At 39.3% G+C, this 15,469-nt stretch overlaps 1 protein-coding gene across 4 annotated transcripts in view; it reads right to left on the bottom strand.

Annotated features, from left to right (window-relative positions):
* The window catches only part of MACROD2 (mono-ADP ribosylhydrolase 2), a 978,088-nt gene that overhangs the window by 922,132 nt on the left and 40,487 nt on the right, over positions 1-15,469 (bottom strand). The window lies entirely within an intron of this gene.

Below are 15,469 nucleotides of genomic sequence, written 5' to 3'. Positions count from 1 at the left end.
TTGAAGAACTTGTCAGCTGGTCCCTCGCAACTAGCTGTGGAGGCTGGATCTTAAGCAGCTGAAAGCACTGGATTAGAACAGCTTACATCTTTTGACTTTGTACCGGATCATTGGATTGAAATCACTTTGATAGATGCTTTCGGAGGATTTTGTGTTTTTCTGAAGTCCACAGAATTATATGCTACGTTTCTTCCCTTTTCGTTTTCAGCTTACTCTAGCAACCAGTGTAGGAGTTTCATTAAAGAAAGAAAACCTAGATTTACTGTATCAGCAGAGTATTCTCTCCTGTCCCTCCAAATCAACAAGGCTCAGGATGCAGCTATTAAGTATGTCTCACAAAAACAGAATGCTCCTACAAATCAAATTGTTTAAAGTTGGTGTCATAGGCATTTTTTTCTATAGGTGAGAAAAAGTGATGACTATGCTTTGCTTGTATTAAAAAAGCACAACATGTGGAGGACAGATGTGGGCTCATATTGTATTTTATATGAATGGCCTGTGCAACTTCCTGACTTGAATGGTCTGGATCAAACCTAAACCTAGCATAAGCCTGTCACAAAAGGCTTATCCTGAAGCTACAGTTTTTATCCAGCTTGTAAGATTTATTCATTTCATTTATATCCTGTCTTTCAAGGCACTCAAGGTGGCATACATGATTCTCCCTCTTCCTCCCCACCCCACCTTTTATGTTTGTTTGGCTACCCTGTGATGTGCAGAAGGCTAAAAGATAGTGGGTAGCCCAAGGACACCCAATTAACTTCATGCCAGGGAGTTCAAACCTTGGGTCTCAGTTCAACAACTACAGCAACATTGGCTTTCAAATACAAAGTTCTCATGCATAAAGTTCACATTTACTAAGGATTAAAAAAAAAAGGTAAAGGACCCCTGACAGTTAAGTACAGTCATGAACGACTCTGGGGTTGCAGCGCTCATCTTGCTTTACTGGCCAAGGGAGCTGACGTTTGTCTGCAGACAGTTTTTCCGGGTTATGTGTCCAGCATGGCTAAGCCGCTTCTGGAGAAACCAGAGCAGTGCACGGAAACGCCGTTTACCTTCCCGCCAGAGCGCTACCTATTTATCTACTTGCACTTTGACGTGCTTTTGAACTGCTAGGTTGGAAGGAGCTGGGACTGAACAACAGGAGCTCACCCCGTCGCGAGGATTCGAACCGCCAACCTTCTGATCGGCAAGCCCTAGGCTCTGTGGTTCTAAAAAGATTTTATTCTTGCTATTCATTCTAATGCTCCTCTTCTAAAGGAACTAAAAATATATTCCTCAGATCATGCTCTAATCTACATAGGTGTAAACAACAAGAAGCTGGACTATTTCTGTAAATATTATACTTAATGAAAGAGGTGAGGATTCTCCAACTACATCCTCAAGTGCATCCACATTAAGGTACAGACCATCATAAAACATTGTTTAGACCAGGCATAGGCAAACTCGGCCCTTCAGATGTTTTTTAGGACTACAACTCCCATCATCCCTGACCACTGGTCCTGTTAGCTAGGGATGATGGGAGTTTTAGTCCCAAAACATCTGGAGGGCCGAGTTTGCCTATGCCAAGTTTAGGCTTCTCAAGAATATGTGTCTTTGCCTATTACTGTTCCCCAAGTTGTTTGTTTCCTGCAGGGACAGAGATGAAATTTTGATATATAGCCTGAAACCAGCTCTGTGTTACAAACATGTCTGCAAACAGGAAGGCTGGCAACATCAACCCTGCTGTGTGGGAATTCTTTGCAGATGACCGCAGTGCCTGAAGACAGACAGACAGGTCGTGTATCCACAGCAGTGACCAAAGGGGGAATGACTGCTGGGAGGAGTGCAGGGAGAAGAAACGCCATGGTGCATCTGTAACAGCTGCAATGAAACATGTCTCTCCCGTACTGCAGCAGGCACTGCAACCTTCCAACAGTTTGACTTCACCCCCTCCATTGTCTCTCAAGACACACAGATGCCCACAATGTAGTTCTTTAATGATAACATTAAGCTAGCCTGAATATACTCCAAGGCAGGGCTTTTTTTTCTTCATTTGGAACTCAGTTCCAGCACCTTTCAGGTGGGCGCCATTACCATTATAAGAGAACATGGGAAGTGTTTGTGCTGAGTTCCGGCACTGCTTTTTCTAGAAAATAGCACTGCTTCAAGGCACTTTAATTTCTCAAGTATTTCTTTCTGAAATTTCTAGGAAGCCAAGGTATCAATCCAGCTTAAAACTATGGTTTAATACGCTGGCCTGTTCCAAAGCTGGTAAATAGACTTGCCTAGTTTGGACAAAATGGCAAAATATTATTAATGATAAACTTCCTGGTTTAATTGTGACAACTGATAAAAGGATGAGCAAAGGGGGTACCTGTGCGAGCAAAAGGCTTGTGTATATCCCAACTTAATAAGCCAATATATGATCATCTAAATACAGCCTTGGAAGAACCTCATTTACAATATGGATATATTTTATCATGTGGGATAGATCTGATGAATACACCTTGTTTTTTCTTCATGGGAATACTTCCATCCTCATTGTGCCTCTGCATGCGCTCATGAGAACACATCAATCATCTGTTATTTTTCTTTCTTTAATTATATGCCCGCCTAGAGACAATATTTATTGGCACAGATAAAGCATCAAGGAGCAAATGGATTTTTTGTTTCCCTTATTTCTTCTTCTGGCTGGTAACATACATTGCTACTAGGTCTCCTTCACTCAGGTGAGTGAAGCTCACTTCACCTAGTCATCAAGTTGCTGAGCCTGTGAGAATCAGTATTAGCGAAATGCAACTGATCTGACATCAGTTCCACACAAATAATAGTTTTGTTGTAAACCAGTTATCACAGCCTTTTTGCACATCTTTTCAAAAACTGTTTATGGATATATGCCGGCAATTGGTAACATAATTCCCCACTCCCTAAAAAAATAATAAAAAGAATAAAGAAACCTCCAGTATCAGAACAAAGCTCAGTACATAGTTCTGCAGTATTTTCAAAACAAAGCTTTTACTGCATGGATATCCATGCATTTTGGTCATTAAATGAGATGAAGGCGAGAGAGAACCTTGGCAATAGTGAGGAAAGTTGTGCATGGAGCTACAGATAGAGGGAGAAACCTTCAGAAATGCCCCTCCCCATGTGAACAGAAGAGCAACTTAGTTTTCAAGCCAATACATATCAATTTTATATTTACTTTTAAAAGCTATTTTCATTTGTAGTTGTCTTTTTAAAGCAGAGATATGAAGATAAGGTTGATAATTAAAGAACAAGAGTGAAACATTTTACTTCCTCAGACCGTGTATTTTTCATGATTTCCTTATATGTAAAAATCTAACACAATGTGTGAAAATGATGTGTTTCTTTTCATTAAACACTTATATTTAGCAGAACAAAGCTTGGGCTTCTAGAGATACTCAAATTCTTTACAATTAAACTTATTCTTTCCTGGTTTCACAGGGCTTGCAGAAGAGTGAAAAATAAAGACCTACCTGTAAAAGTTAATCAGGCAAGAAAGATTTGAGTTTTAAAAGCCTAATAAAAGTTCAAAGATTCCAAGAAACTGCAGAAAGAAAATGGTGTTTTAAAGCCATACCCTTTACAAATACAGTGGTACCTCTGGTTACGTACTTAATTCGTTCCAGAGGTCCGTTCTTAACCTGAAACTGTTCTTAACCTGAAGCACCACTTTAGCTAATGGGGCCTCCCATTGACGCCGCGCGATTTCTGTTCTCATCCTGAAGCAAAGTTCTTAACCAGAGGTACTATTTCTGGGTTAGCGGAGTCTGTAACCTGAAGTGTATGTAACCTGAAGCGTATGTAACCCTAGGTACCACTGTAGTTGAATAGACAGTAAGAGCAAACTACCCCGTGTTCACCTTATGATGCAGGGGACAGAGGGTATTTGCAGAGAAGCACTGGTAGGCAAGAAGAGGGTACCTAATCTTTTCCCTAACCACTAATTCTCCCAACCAAATACCTCCTCCAGACACCAAAATCTAAAGCAATGCCATCTGGGAGGAAACAGCCAGAGGGAGGACAGATGCACTGCAGCATGTAGGAGGATTAAGCAACCCTCTCATCAATTCTCCTCAGTAACTGGGCCTCCTACCCACACATTACCTATTATCTTGGCAAACTTGAAACAGGAACCCCACATTTGTTGAAAGTAATAACTCATTTTAAAACGTCGTATCTCTTTCTCACACCCCACTCAGCAACACCAAAACTTGAAAAGTAATCAGAGCTTTTGTTTTGCAGAAATTCTAGCAAAACAAAACACACACCTTCTTAGCAAACCACAAAAAGTAGTAGGTTGCAGGTTATTATTATTTTTAAAAAAGATTCAGTAAGCACCATGCGTATGTCCAATATTTAAATAATTATTCAGGTTCTTTTAAATATAAACTAAACAAATACATTTCTGTTTACACAAAAAGAATTATAGGTCATGGATCAACACGAATTCTTCTGTTCCACTACATGGACAAAGCTTTTTAAAAAATCATTTCATTGCAGGGAAATAAAACACCTCTGAGACTATGCCAGGGGTGAGGAACCTGTGGTCCTCCAGATGTCATTGGATTCTGTATGTAGGCAAGGTAGCACCAAACTCCAACTATGACAAGGGAGTGCACTGTATCCCACTACCTTTAGTCCATACCTCCTATCAAGACTACATCAAGAATATGTCCTGCAAAATGTGTTGGCCTGATGACCATTTGAAACAGCACCATGATTGTCATGAAGCCCATGAAGTCCTGTGCTGGCCCAATGGCAGCCTCCACATGGATGTTGAAGTCACACTGAACTATCGTCCAGTGGTTCTCCAATCCCATGCCAGAGACCACTCCGGACAGTTTGGTCAGGGATGCTGCTGGGCAGCAGGGCGGTTGACAAACCAGCATCAGCATCAGCAGTCTACCAAGTTTTGGCTCTGTTTTGATGTCATTACACTTGTGCAGACTCAAGCATAGTTTTCTTTCTTATTACAAATGCAAAAATCATGCTCTAACGTACTGATAAAATCCTGCTCTCACATCACAAATACCAGACACTTCCACAACTTGATTCTCTTCCAAGAGGAAGAGATGAATGGGAGATATAGTCATTACAACACAAATGGCACAATGAAGCTGCTTCCTCAATCTAAAAAAACCCCAAAAACTCAGTGTCAAGCAAAATTCTTCCGTTTATTCTATCAGTGCCAAAGGCAAGTTGTGTCAAGTTTTTAAAAGAGCCAGTATAATTATGAAATTGCATAAACTGCAATGCTGTAACTGATTGTATCTGATCACTGAATGATGGCATTTATTTTTTAACATGAACATAACATAAACATAAACTCTCTTATTAGTGAAAGCAACAGAACTTGCTCCAAATGTAGAAACAATCATATCATGCATAAAGCTAACAAAATATACAAGAGCAAGAAATGTAGTGCTTTTCTTTCTTTCTTTCTTTCTTTCTTTTTCTTTCTTTTTTATTTACATATATTTATTTATACCTTTACGAAGGAACAAATTGTAATACCACAGTTGAATATAACAAATTCATATCACAGGTTCCAAGTAACATAAACGAGTTTACATTATCCTGTACCTTATTACACAAGTACATTATTAAAAGACTCAATTTGTCAACCCTATCTGATTCTTACCATATATGTATGCTTAACCATACATACTATGTCCCAAATTTTAGTTATCCATTCTCTCAAGGATGGTGTTCTCATTTTCTTTTCCAATTCCAACAAATAATTATTATTTCAGCAGTTAAGAGATGTTGCATTAATTCTCCATCCACTGTTAGTAAAGTTTAAGATATCCAGACAGAAGAATTAGCGGGCCCCATGGGTAAAGTATAACCAGTGATTACTTCAATTGTCTTTAATCTGTCTTCCCAAATTTTTCTGATTTTAGGACATGCCCCAAATATATGCCATACCTCAGCATTTGAAGATCTACACCTCCAACAGGTACCACTGGCTATTGTGTATGTCTGGCTAAGATGCTGCGACGTTCGGCACCAACAGAATATAGCACTTATCAATCAATCTCATTATCAATCAACATTCAATTTACACACACACATACCCTGACTTTTCCATAGCCCATAGCATGAAAAAGTCACTTGTCTCAGTTCAGTCCACAACTGCCATTACCACCTTGCGTGTTTTGTGTATGTGATGGTGTTTGCTGGGAGAGTGTTTTCATCATCAGGAGATGATTTGCTTCTTCAGTTATTGGCAGTCTCAGATTGGTGAGAACTGGTGGTGTTTCCAGGGTCATGGGCAGTGCTTATCTGCTGATTTTTATGCCATATTTGCATTTTCTAGTTTTATCCCTCCTCCTCTCCAGGGCTGAGAATGCATTGAATATGGTGTGTGTCTTCCCTCATCCTGGCAGAATAAGAGTACAGGATTGCACTGTTAGCCATTCAATTTGAAAATAATAATTAAAGAATTAAACCCTTTTGAGAAATTAAAATTGTGGCAGAGGGAGAATGGGGGTATATTAAGGTATGGCAACACCATTTCCAAAGCCTGTGTTTCTCAGACTTACCTCCAGAAATGGGAGTCAGCTCCACTGAACACAATGGTACATACTTTTGAGCAGACATGTATAGGACTGCACTGCAAGATAGCTCAGTTTGGGTCCCCACCCCCATAGATGGTATTTGCTCATTTTAGAGCTTCTGGGAGGAAGTAGGATTGTCAGCTGTTTTAGACTTGATTTGGCTTTTAAAATGTGCAATTCAAAAAATTTGTAGTATATCACCAAAACCTGAATAGTAATATTGTTTTAATTATATTGGATGTGCTAGACAAGTTAAAATGTAATAAGCAAAAAGCAGCCACATTGCTGGAAGGAAAGTTTATCTGATTCCTTAATCAATTTAGCCATCAATCACTGACAATATGGATTTTAACTGAGCATTTTGGCCCACCATTTGTAGAAGATAAATAATGAAATATTAAAACAGCTGATAGCTTCAGATACCAGTAGCAAGGACACAACAGTATACTGAAAGGAAGTTTCTAAAAAGAAATAGGCAAGGCGAAGAGGGAGACAGCCTGTCTAAACAGCTTAAATGTTAGCGACCCTGCCACTATAAGTTGTAAAGAGGGAGGCTTTGAGTTGCTACCTGCACATTTTTTACCAAGACAGTTTCAGAATTTAAGAGAAATCATAGGGATCCAAACCAACAGCAATTCTGCTTATGTTACTCTGCTCACAGACAGGGGCTTTTAAGCTTTCCACTTTAAGACCCTGATGCACACTGAAAATCCCACCTCATAGGATAAGCCATGACATAAGAATCTGGTGTCAAAAGGAAATTTTGTCTCATCACTCATGCATGAAACTCATTTAATTTTCCACATTAAACATCACATGTAGGTTACCTCATGTCTTGTGTCTTAAATTTGGATAAACACAGTCCAGAAATGGCTTTCATTGGGACAGTGTTTATCTTGTTAATATTGTTCAGTTCTTTGTTTTTCAGAACAATGCATTTTCCCCCTCCTGTTCTCTGCTCAGTGAGTGCAAGATATGAACAAAGTTAAGCATCCTGCCACTGCAGTAGGAAGAAGTGCATGGCCTCATTCACTGTTTCATAATTGTAAACAATACTGTAAGGTTTTTGTTAATGGGCATGACTTGCACTCAACTACAGATCTACTGAATAAATGCTCTGAATATTCCACCAATATTTAAATTGTAGTGCTCAGAGGAAAGGCAGAAGAAGCCCAGGGCAGGCAGAAACTCTTTCTTGCCCTATACTGTACTTTAAGGTTGTGGTCTGTTGTATTTAACAAACATATGTAACAGGAACCTATAAATGAGTCAACACATAATTCTGAAACTCTCCAGATAAGCCTCCGAAGGTGAAAGAAGCAAAGCAAAATTATTCTGATCAGCTAAAACCAGAGTTCCAGGAAAACTTGCTTTATCGGGCATTAAATCATCATCATAATAGGAATATGAAAAGGCCAATTGGCCCTGTAGAGTTATTAAACTGATAGAATATATAAATGCTATTATCTCTCAAGTGACTATCACTAGCCTTCGCCATTACTGCATAATGTACATGTATAAAAATCTAATCTTGTATGTAAAATGGGAATTAAACTATTTCAGTAGCTACTGTATATTGAAGGACAATTTGCATTTAACCAAAATGTGCAAAAATAACCTTAAAAGGGTTATCAGCATTAATACAAATATTCTCAGCACCTCAACTATGCATATTGAGTGCCTCCAATATTACCAGACAAAGGGGCATATTAATACCATCCTATACTAGATCAACCAGTTCTCCCAAACTACATTGTTTTACCCAGCAACATCCTGAAACCATACTCCTTTTACACTAGCCACACAAAGGCAGTGAGTCCAAAACAAAAAGGTTAAACATACTCAAGTAGAAGACAATAAAGTTGAGCTTCACTTGCATCATCATCTCTGACCTAATAGACCTTCATCAAAGACTTTGGCAGCCTCCCCAAGCTAGCCATCCCTCCTGATGCAGCTGATGGAAATTTTAGTCCAGAACATCTGGAGGGCATCAGCTTGGGGATGCTGGACCAAGGCAATGGGATTGGAGAAGATCTGGTTCTGTGCTTTGTTCATTTGAGAGTTGTATGTTATTACCTTGCTCATGGGGTTGAGGGGGACCCGCTAGCCACTATATTATACAACTGCAGGTTTTTTTGGGGGGGAAATCAGTAGATATGTCTCTCAAATCTACAAAAAGAAAAGTCTAGTCTTCTCTGATTTCTTTTCATATTGAGAAATATTTAATTCTTAAAGTTCATTACTCATAAGAAAAGATGAGGTATTTTATATCTAAAGATGGTTTATAAAGAAGGGGGAGGAACTCACCATCACAGCTAGCCTGACTATACCATAAGCTCGAACAGTTGCTTATCTTGTAACATGCTTTTTAACATTTTATGGTTTTAAGTTCAACAACTTGCGGGTGTCAGGAATTTTACTTTTTGAAATATGGCAACCCTATGTAAACCACTTAGTTTTTTATAACACAGCAGTGTAAACATTTCATTTGGAAGTGCACTTCAGGATTTTTGCACTGCTGCAGAGGATGCTGCAATGACACTGAATACCCATAGCTGTACCCCAGCATCCTTTTTCAACCGGAGCCTAGAACTAAATTGTTTCAGTTGCTATCATACATCAAAATGCAACTTGGATTTATCTAAAACATGGGTGGGCAAACTAAGGCCCAGGGGCCGGATTCGGCCCAACCACCTTCTAAATCCGGCCTGTGGACGGTCCGTGAATCAGCGTGTTTTTACATGAGTAGAATGTGTCCTTTTATTTAAAATGCATTTCTGGGTTATTTGTGGGGCATAGGAATTCGTCCCCCCCCCCCCAAAAAAATATATTCCAGCTTCCCACAAGGTCTAAGGGACAGTGGACTGGCCCCCTGTTGAAAAAGTTTGGTGACCCCTGATCTAAAATGTATCAAGAATAGCATCTGTGACAAAGCAAGGATTATGTGGACCTCTTCTTGGAATATGTGGTGCAGCTCCTTGAGGTAGTAAAAGTGTTGTCTCTGCCGCCATTGTTATTCTGGTTATATTAATTGCTTCTATGTTTCATTAGAAGATGAGACATCACAGCACTTGCTGCATTTAATTCATGTGCCCATTCTTCTCACTAATGAGAACACTACCAGGACATAACTACGACCATCACCAACATTTAGCAATGAAGAGATTACTAATAACTGAAGCACAGAAAGCCTGATTTTTTTCCAGAGACATCCATGGCTTTAGTGGTAAAAAATCATTTGTAGAATTGGACTCTAGAGAGCAAGACCCTTAATTGCAGATGCCCACCATGGACAAAAAAACACATTAAAGCAGGCTTGACTTGCTTCCAGAATTAATCTCTTTTCCAATTAAAACAATTCCCAATATAAGATAATTATGCCTCAAACTATAGGTTCTGCAAAAGCCAAGTATTTAGAAGCTAGTTTACTTTCTTTGCAATAAAAAACAGGAACAGCTATTCTCCTGCAAAATTATACTAACCAGAAAGTTGAAGGAAATTCTTTCAGACACCACATTTAAACCAGAAATAGCAACTGTGGTCACTAAACAAACATCTGAGGCAAAACTGCCATCAGTACAAAAAGAATACATTGCAATGTGTTGGTTTGAAAGTGTTCTCTTATTATTTTCTCCAGTAAAAATTGCTTCTGCTTAAATAATACTGATATTTATGGTACAAAGTTGTTGTCGTTAGTTATCTTTGGCATTCAGAAACAAACATAAATGGTTCTATATTTTGGCTCTGGTTTCCAAACTAACTCTGCACATGCAAAATTACCTCCTTTTCCCAAGTGGGCACTGCAGGTCACAGGGCCTTGGCACTTTATTTAAGTTCAGTGTATAATTATTTAATCTAAGAACTATTATCTATTGGCATATAAGCATAATTACTGCATATACAAATATTAAATTCAGTAAATCATGTTGGCAGCTTGGGGGGCTAAAGAGACTCCCAATCTCTCAAGTCAGTATAATGTCTGACAGCAGGAATAGGAAACCCTCCTCCAAGCCAATAATAATAATAAAAAAATGGAATTTTAAATAATTTAGGGCATAAAGATTTATACACCAGCATAATTTTCTCAAGGCCATGTTAACATTAACTTAAGAAAACTATTCCTATTCCTATGTTTGAAACACTGTTTTAATTTACTGTTTAAAAATTAATCTGTGATTTAGCATTTTTAAGCTAGAAAGTATGGACAATTTCCCCAATGTTTTATGTTTATGTTTTATAGATTGTGGACTATGGCACTTTCTTTCCTTGAAGTGCTAGAGGTAAATGTTGTATATATGCACCTGCTGTATAAGATATATATTGCGCCTTGTACTTATTATTACTATAATCAAATGAAATGGTTAGTTATACAGCGACAAGCATTTACAGATATTTCTTTGGTGGATTGATGCCGATTCACAGGCGAAAGCATTTTATGCAGAAGAGCAAAGGACTGTCAGTCACTAAATTTCTTAGTTGAAATATAGTCCGTATTAAAGCACCTCTTTCACCACATCATAATACTGACTCAGCTTGCCCCATCCCTGCCCCAGCTCTCTTTCTCTCTCTCTTTTTTTTACACATGCAAACCTTATTTAGTGGATCTGCAACGTAATGTTGCCCACTTCATAGCTGCTTAGCTTCCCTGCACAGAACTCCGGTTGTCTATACCTCTGCATCTTAAAATCTAGTTTTATTTCTCACATTTCACACAGGACATTGCCAATAACCCCTTTGCCATTGCCCTCTTCTCTTGGCACCAATATTAAACTACCAACGCTTCAGAGGTAGATCAATGTGTTTCTTAACATAAAATGGCAAGTCAGGTACATCTAATACAACTTGATACGATCTGTTACAAGTTATGTTCTTCACGTTTCAGTGGTTTGGACAGATTTTTAAATGCACTTGTGTTGCCCTTTAAAGTAAAGAAGATATTTCACAGTAGGTTATGTGGATTCCTTATATCACTATGAGAATACAGAGCATGGTAGAATTCTTTAATGGAGAACAGCATCAATACAAAGTCAAACATTTGTTTTAAGGCATCAATTAGCTGAACTCTATCTAAAACATACAGTGGTGCCTCGCAAGATGAAATTAATTCGTTCCGCGAAATTTTTCGTCTAGCGAATTTTTCCTCTTGCGAAGCACGAAATCCCATAGGAATGCATTGAAAATCAATTAATGCGTTCCTATGGTCAAAAAAAGTTCAAACAAAGCCAAATTTGGTACAACAAGAGTTTATTAAGTGCTCTTTAAAGTCACACATACTGTAAAGAGCATTTCAAAATTCAAACCCAGAATTTTTTTTAAAAAACAGCAGAGTTGCCCAATGGTCACAGAAAATCATAAAAATGCAGGGGGGAAAAACAAGCTTCCAGATTCTTGCAAACCCCTCCCCAACTGTTCCCCCAGCCACCCAGCACACAGAAATTCAAATCCAGAATTTTTTTAAAAAAACAGCAGAGTGGCCCAATGCTCACAGAAAATCATAAAAATGCAGAAAAAAACACACAAGCTTCCAGATTCTTGCAAACCCCTCCCCAACACCAAGTCCTTGAATTCCAAACACCCCAACCCAAAATCCAAAACCCCCCAAAAAAGTTTTAAAAGCTTAACTTACCAAATGGCTGCAAAAGAAGTTTTGGAAAAGCTTCAAAAATCAGCAAAGTCCTCAAAAACCTCAAAAAAGGCTACCACACCGCGTGCTATGTGTTGCTCCTCGAAGTCAAGTCGCAACTGCACCTCTTCAAGCAATGCACCTTGGGTTTTAACGGTTTTACGAAAAAGGAAAAACTTGCAAGACGTTTTCGTCTTGCGAAGCAAGCCCATAGGGAAATTCGTCTTGCAAAGCAGCTCAAAAAACGGAAAACCCTTTCGTCTAGCAAGTTTTCCGTCTTGCGAGGCATTCGTCTTGCGGGGCACCACTGTACACACTTCTCACTTTCTCTTTCAGCATTACTCTTTAAAAAATGCAGCTGTTTGCACCTTTCTATTACTTCAACTCATTTTAAACCACATTCACTATAATAACCATTGCACTATAATTCATAAAACAAAACTGTCAAGCAGTTTTATATGTAGCATCAAGTAATATGTGTCTTGTCATTTGAGTAAGCTGACACAAACTAGCCATCTAAAAGTATGAAAACAGCATTGGAGGGGGGGGGACATGCTAAATATGACACCATTTTTGCAAGGATACCTTTTTTTTTTTTTTTTTTTGCAATCCCTGGCAAAAGAATACGCTGATCTTAGGCTGCTTCCAACAGTATCATTCAGCTGCTAGTAAGGTTTCCATTAGAGAAACAAGGACAGAAGCAGTTTTTGGTGATCTATTTTGCAGCCCCCACCCTCCAAATCTCATCCAGAAAATGGGGGCATCTTTCAGGGCTGCTTTAAGAAGGCTCGGGGCTGCACATTGAAATCACTGGAAATTGTCTCCCCCTACCCCACTAGTGAAAGCTATCCGTTTAGCCAAGAAAGATCATTGACTGCAACCCCTATCTTGAAAAGGGAATAAAACCACCACCTGTCCATTCATAGCCCTACTTACTTTCATCCTAAAGATGCTTATTACAGAATTATAGAGTTGGAAAGGACTTAAAGGGTCATCTAGTTCAACCTTTGCAATGTGTTATAGCATTACACTGCCTACAGGAGGTCCTAAGTGAAAATGGGACAGGAGATTTCTTCATTTTACTACCAACATCCAACAACTCACCCACTTAAGTAGAGAAGTCTCTAATGCTTCTCTTAAGGAAATCTATCCTTTAATGAAGGTTCTAGCACAGTAAAATATTTTGACCTAAAGGTATATTCTGTTATGTCATGAACTCTTAGTACAATTAATGCTGTCAGGTCCACATATTTGCAAACCTGAAACATAAAATGTACCATAGGAATTATGGCTGCAATCCAAAATAGTGGCATAGTTGCTGAAGCAAAGATAACACAAATGCAGCCAAACTTCTCCGTCAGCTGCATCTGCAGTCAGAGAGAGATATTTGCTCATTTTAAAATAGGCCTACAAGCTTTTTTAAAAGGTGGAAGAAATGAAGAAGATAGAAATGCCATATTACACTGTGCTATGCTTCTAGCTCATAGTACTTAATTCCTATAGCAATTTTCAGTGTACCAACCACTTCCAATTCTCATCTCATTTATCTTCAAAGCAATCCTGGAGGATATTTGCAAAGCTACCCAATGAACTTTGTGACTATATTGAGTGTTTAAGCTCCTCAATAGCACCATAGCATATAATGGGAGGAATTCGACATCACACTATTAGGATCATTCTGTCAGCGTAAGCATTTCATCTTGCCAGAGGGAACTATCTCCACTCTCCTCCTCTCTCACACATACTCTGGGGGGCCACGGTGCATTGGGGGAGGGGGCAAAAGCTCTGTTGCCCTAGCAGGACTGATTGGCTAGGGTGCCACTAGTGCAACTGTTTAGTTGAATCTGGGCTTGTGTGTTTGCCTAAATCTGAAGGATGAAATGTTTTCAATAAAATTACGGTACTTTTTAAAAAAAAATCTCTGAACATCAGTGTACTATGTGAAGAAGACTTTCTTTTAAAATATATGGCCTATGAGAAAAACTCAAACACAACTCAATAATGCAAAACTCTATCCAAGAGTAATATTGTTTATAAAGTAGAAAAGGTAGAGAGGTTTTTAGATTTCTTGCTGAACTGTGACACTGTGCAATTTCATGAGCCCATTAAGTTTCAGAACTCTAAGCACAGCACATCTTGTAAAACAGGAGAGAAATGTGTTTTCTGATTACTTGGTTAGGTATGACATGATGTAATTAGCTTAGCCCATTAAACCTCAAATGTATAAGCATGAGATTTATGTGTAATAGTGCATCTGTTTTGCATCTGATCTAACCCAACCACCTGAAGTCTTCAACTTAAAAATATATACCAGGCTTTTTTCAGCTGGAACTCACCAGAACTCAGTTCCAGCACCTCAGGTGGGCGCCATTGCCATTATAAGAGAACAAGGGAGGCGTTCATGGTGAGTCCCAGCACCTCTTTTTCTAGAAAAATAGCACTGTTATTGGCAATATCCAAATAAAAAACTGTACCTGGGAAATCCATATCTTTGAAAATCAAATGGGAAAAAAGTTTTCTATTGTTTTGCTAATAAAGATGTGTTGTAATAAGCTCTTCCAAACAGAATCATTTGAAACAAGGTATCCACAGTGGCAGAGCCTCATGCTCCGGCACTGGGGGGGGGGCAGAGAGCAGGTGGGGCAGGGCGGGGTTGGTGCACTGCCCACAGAGGCATGGCGGACGTCCTGGGGGTGTGGTGTGCTGCCCGCAGGGTCGTGGCACGCCGCCTGCGGGGGCGTGGTGCCCAGCGTGGACAGGGGGGCAGCCACGATGGCACCCCACCGGGATCGTGCTGGCAGGGGCAGTGCGCTCCCCCCGCACTCCTCTTCCTACGCCACTGGGTACCCAGCATGTTTTTAATCATTGTGTATGGTGAGCTTGTACATACCACACGATGAAAAACCAATAGCCTATGGAGTATACATGTGTTTATGGCATTATGCATGCATATGCATGTGTGTTGCCTTAGCCTGTTTAAACTAAAATCTGAAATGCATCACTAGAATAAATTCAAACCATCTGAACAATGAGCTATGCCTTGTCTTAAACCATCGTTGAATCATAAATGGGCCTGCCCACCCCCACCATGCAGGCGCCTTCACAGCATGCAGCAAACCAAACAGAAAATCCCTAATTCTCCTGTTTCACCCAAACCGGGAAATTATCATTGCCAACATCAGAAGAAGCCAATATATTAAATTAATGATTTAAGTTGGTGTACTACCCTGGTGTCTTCTCAAATAAAACCACAGGGTTGTATTCATATCTTATCTGAATACCA

This window comes from Podarcis pityusensis (assembly GCF_964106645.2).
Source record: "Podarcis pityusensis genome assembly, chromosome: 3".
Classification (NCBI taxonomy): domain Eukaryota; kingdom Metazoa; phylum Chordata; class Lepidosauria; order Squamata; family Lacertidae; genus Podarcis; species Podarcis pityusensis.
The sequence above is the reverse complement of the archived record's forward strand: the minus strand, read 5'-3'. Positions and strand labels throughout refer to the sequence as shown.